A 6,000-nucleotide genomic window follows, 5' to 3' on the forward strand; every position below is an offset into this window, starting at 1 on the left:
GGAATTAACTGTGATAGGGTATGGATGCACTGGTCAAAAATAAGATCTTTGAAAATACAGAGCATAATTTTCAAATGTCTACACAACACATGGTTGACAGGAGAAGTAACGGCCAGGAGGCACATGATAAGAATTATACCAAAGTGTCCCATGTGTAAAAAAGCAAATTTTACAAAATACCACACAATTGCATAGTGCGAGATTAGAAAAACTGATAGATTAAAACTAATCATAGAAATATGCAAAAAGAGACGTATCGAAGGAACAGTTTATTATTTTTTGATGAGGACTTTGACGAAAATTTAATTATGAAAATTATAGAATAAATAACAAAAAACGATGATGGCTTGTGGGCAGGTTATAAAGGTCGCAAAACAGCCTGCCGTAACAAGCCATCATAGTCCAGGAGGGAGAGATAGAGCAGCAGAGGGGGTGAACAGACCGAAACTAAAATAGTACTGAATAGACAAAAACAGTTTCGGTTTACTTATTTCGACGATAAACCTTTCCATGACGACCACAGAATAAAAAAAAAATATCCCTGAACGTCGAATAATTTCTCTCGGAGAGACTCTTCGACGACCGGGGAAATGCAATAACATCCGCGCGCTGACGTTCTTGGTTTACTTCAATAAATCTGAAACTATTCCCCCGCGGGTCGTCATTGACACGGTCGGTCGGTCCAGCCCCCCCCCCCCTCTGCTGCTCTACGAAATGAGTTTCCAAGGAAAAACATTTTTATGTTAACCATACAATGTATCAAGTCCGATACGGTATCGTGTCCGCGGGTCGTGTAAATTTATTGTCACAAATCCGTGCTGGTTTCTTTGAGCGTGACTAAAGAAATTCTTAAACTTATTAATATCCATATCGCCGCTACACCAGGTTTGATGAATATTTCTCAGCGTATGAACATCAACTCCATTAAACACAGCAAGAAGATTACAGTTATCCCTGATTACTTTTGGTATTTGTGTGTAACGTTGAGTAATATAAATGACATCGGTGTTTTTATGACGACCCCGGGAAAATATTCTTGCAGGATTTTTTTGCTTGTCCAGCATCACATCATCATACACTACTAGGTTATTTATTTCCCCGTTAAGGTCTTCAACGCTGGGAGCTTCTTCGATATCAGTGATAAATTCAACTACTTCCTCGCCGTCTTCACTCAGCGCTTTTGCACTCTCATTAAAATCTTTTATAACATTATAGCATCGCTGATCATCTACAGATGGTGCTACCAAATACAGCTTATCCCACTTCATCCACTTCATTATCATGTTCAACAGCAGTTGCGTTTTACCCGATCCTGACGGTCCTATGATGATCATTCTGATAGAGTTTGGTAGCACTGAATTATGCTTAACTGGCTCCTTTCTTCGCGTCGCAGAAAAATCTGTAATTTCCATTTGTATATAAAGAATAATAATTATGGATCTATATTGTGTGAAGTGTAAGGCACGAACCCCTACGAATGATCTAACAACCATTACAACAAAAAATAACAGACAAGCACTTTCTGGTAAGTGTACGCGATGTGGCACAAAAAAATTTAGATTTCAAAAAAAAGCGAGAATTTAGCGGAGGTGACATTGCAGCCAAACTTGGAAAGCTCCCCGGAACTCCCTGGGCAAAGTATCCCGGAGAAAAACATCTCCCAGGATACAATTACTGCGGTCCAGGGACCCGACTAGATATCAGACTTGATGAACAATCTAAACCAAAACCGGGAGAGTATCCGATAAACGCTATCGACGCAGCGTGTCACATACATGATGTTGCTTATCGAAGTAAAGATCTACAAGACAGGCATATCGCGGATGTGAAATTAATTCATGCACTAAGCGCCATAAAAAATAAATCATTTAAGGAGTCACTCGCTAATTGGTTAGTAAGATCAGCGATGAAATCTAAATTAGTATTAGGCGCTGGATAATTAAATAAAAATGCAAGCGATTTATTATTCCCCAATCGGATACTGGAGAGGTAACTCAGCAATTAATAAACTCGCCAACGCGGCATCAGTAACACGCGAGGTTGCCAAAAATTGGCTATCAAAACAAGCAATATGGCAAATCTACTTACCACCACCTCGACAAATCAACTTTGCACATTTTGATGTTAGTGTGCCCAATGAAGTTCATCAGGCTGACATACTATTCCTGCCTCATGATACTGTCCGTAGAAAAATATACAAATACGCGCTAACAGTAGTTGATGTTGCCAGTAGATACAAAGAAGCAGAACCGTTAGCGACTAAAACAGCCACTGAAGTTGCCTCTGCGTTTAAACGAATTTATCAGCGAGGACCTCTAAACTGGCCACGATTATTACAAGTTGATCCTGGCAAGGAATTTCAGGGCGCGGTGTCATCACTGACAAAGCAGCATAACGTTGTTATACGACGAGGACATACTGAAATTCATCGGGATCAGGCAATTGTTGAGCGATTTAATAGAACACTCGCTGAGAGATTATTCGGATACCAGTACGCGAGGGAATTCATTTACGATACGAGATCTCGTGAATGGGTTGCAAGACTGCCAAACGTGATAGCCGCACTGAATAATGAAATTACCAGAACAACAAACATGAGACCTGTAAATGCAATCACAAAAAAATATATACCCCGCGTCAGTGAACGCGGACAACAGCAACAAAATGTTTCAACGCAGCCAGGGACGCTAGCGTCCCCACTGCTGGGTAATGTCACCGTTAGGTATTTATACGAACCAGGCGAACTAGAAGGAGGAAAAAAAAGAGCAACCGATCCCACATGGAGTGTTACTACACATAAGATATCCAGCATAACCAGATCAACTGGGAGAAACGCAATCTACAGATTAGATTCGACTGCTCCTCAACGCGGATTTAAACGCGAGCAACTTCAGGTGATTCCCGAGGATACACAATTACCACCCCGATCACTAAAGTGATCCGCACTGAAGTGATTCAATCATTTAAATAACTGCAGCAACACCTCTGCGTCGGTTACACTCAAGACAGGTCAACATCACATTTTCACGTGTATGACCGCGACTGCTATCTATTCTATCTACGGTGAATTGCCTTGGGTCGTTTTTCGAATACTGCCACAGCAATAAACAATTACAACTCGCACAGTGATTATTCTGCTGTTGTTGTAATTGTATTACAAATTCAACATCCAAACTTTGTTTGGGATCAAACTCTCTACCATTTTTTTTGTCGCTCTGTTTGTAACCGGCTAATTTCTTTCTTATTGTATCATCAGCGATTGATCTGTTGATGCTGTCGTTGATAACATCATCTAATACAATTCTTTGTAACTGAGCTATCCTTCTTACTCTTGACACGGCTAAATAAACTAAATTTGACCACTCGATGCGATCATCAACAATCCAAACTGTTGTATCTGAAATAGTTAGTCCTTGCGAACTGTGGATGGTCATAGCGTATCCTAGCGTCCACGGGGATTTGCTCATTTTCAGTGCCTGTTCGACAGCATCAACATCAACGATAACAATATCATTTAATACTAAATTTTGTTTTTCCGTCCCTGACGCAGTCAGGCGTCCTGGAATATCAACATCAATATTCTGCAATCGCGTATCAGCTGGTCTATAACACAACGGCACTGGCAACATGGGAAATTTCTTCTGATGTAACTGAAATAACCGCTGCTGAAGTGTGTCCCTGACTATCTTTCTACTTGCCACAATTAAATCACCTGGTTTCCACGTTTCCCAAAAGTCGCTCAGCGAAGTCTCTGGAATTATTTCACGCATTATCTCACACTGGACTTTATTGGTTTGTAGCCTGATCAGTGTCTTAAACTCTTTCAGCGTTTCATCGAGTGCTCTGTGATCGTTAGTTATTTCCTCATAATAATCTACAAAAGTTTGCAGCCACTCGTGTGGAGATTCACCTGTAAATGGCGGTGGTTGACCATGATCGCCGCACATCACCACTGCGGTATTTTTCTTTAGCAACCAATCCAGAAACTGTTTTAATATATCTAACGGCACAGTGTCTATCTCATCCCAGATTATTTTCTCGGGAATATATTTCGTTCCCATTCGTTCAGGTGTCCACGTGCCGCCGCTGTATTTGAAAAAACTGTGATACGTGCACGCGTTAACATCCCGTTGTCTCATCTCCCTGGCAAGTCTGTGTGTGGGAGTCAGCACGACCAAGTCAGAACCGCGAAATAATTCAATCGCCCGAGTTGTCTTACCAGAACCACCAGGGCCGTTTAGATAAACTGTTTTGTGTCTTGTAACAGGATCGTGCACCGGCGGAGACAACGAAACCGTCGAAGACATTTCTGCGCTGCGATACTCATCCACGATTTCAACGTCAGCTGATTCACAATATCCTTGTAACATTTCATTCTTTATTCTCCACGAGCCCCACGATGGATCATCCGATATAACATTATCCAACAGCGCTGAGTATTTTTTATTAATATAAAATGAATCCGTTGCAACTCTCACTGCGACAACAGGGAATCTATTAATCATCGACAACAAATTTATGGATACATAAGCTAGCATCGAAGATCTCAAATGTGTGTACTGAGATGATTCTCCGTCGATATAACTAAAAACAGTCCCTAGTTTTTCCCCGTTTGACAGAAACACATCTTCGCGGTTACAGAACATGTTGTTCGTGGCTGCATCAGCGACAACAAGATCCAATTCAGTCTTGTCCATGATTAATCGACTGTGATGTTGTTTATGATCATACGCTCCACCTTGAGTGAATTTCCCTATTATTCTTCGTCCTAGATCTTTTGCTGTGCTTTCGTCATTTCTGAGTTTGTTTTTAAGTACTTCAGGAGCTTTCTTGATGATAGCGTCGATAGAAGTTTCTGGATATTCTCGTGACCAATCTTCGATGACTTCTTCTAATGTAACCGGCGTTGGAGTTGGCAACCAAACTTCGGTTTGACGACAATAACATATAATCGCTTCGCTGACCGTCAGCGACAACAGTATTCGACTGTCAAGCATGTATCGCAATAACACTATCGGTGCCCATCGCTTCTCAACGAAATGTCTGCCAAACCAAACATAACACACAGGATGTAAATCCTTAGCGAATTTAAACGACGACACACAAGCAAATCCGGTCAAGTCAAAATCAGGCAATGGTCCGTTTACAGCAACTCTTGTCATCGAGTTTGTAACGTGGCCAAATCGTTTAAAATATTCGCTGCATTCTCCACGCCCAAGGAAACTTCCTGGATAACACGCCGTCATGTCGACGGATATCATGCCGCGGTGATCATATCGAGTATTCCACAAACCGCCGTGTCCGTATTCAACACAGCTCTGTTGGATATCCGCAAGAAAACTTTTCGGAGTTGGTCTCCATGAATTTCGTTCCCGGGCTACATGTGCGGCAACACCCGGGACAGTAAAACAGTGTGTCAGTAATGTATCAGTGTTGCCCGCATGATATTTTTCTGCGAGTTTTTTCATTTCCTGCTGTAACGCCGTTGTTCTATATATTTCCCCGTCGGGTCTCACAAACTGATCATATTCTCCATCTTCACTACTTCTGAATAACCACACAGACACCGGATCGGTTTTACTTATCTGATAAATAAAATCAAACATGCTCCCAGAATTGCTTTGCAATTCCGGATAATACTTCACAACACGGTCTCGCGGGAATATCCTAACCGAGTCAGTCCAGGCGTGACTGTTATGATCGATAATAGTTATTGGTGTTCCACGGGAATTGTATTTACACTCATACAATACCTCACCGGTTAACGATGAAACCGTTATAGGAAATTTTAGTAATCGCTCTAGCTCAGCAACATCATTTATTGACGCTCCTTTATCCGCTACTCGTGTCGCCCACGCTGTTATTTTAGTTTGTCTTAGCGGTGTTAGGCCGTTTCCTCGCATTGCATTTTTAAAATGTTCCATTACTCGCTCAGCTACACAATTCATCCTTGACTCTGTCAACGGCGACACCTTCATCGGTTTGAGTTTATCAACGCTT

The sequence above is a fragment of the Sinohyriopsis cumingii genome, chromosome 7 (genome assembly GCF_028554795.1).
Source record: "Sinohyriopsis cumingii isolate HCF-2022 chromosome 7, ASM2855479v2, whole genome shotgun sequence".
NCBI classification, from domain to species: Eukaryota; Metazoa; Mollusca; class Bivalvia; order Unionida; family Unionidae; genus Sinohyriopsis; species Sinohyriopsis cumingii.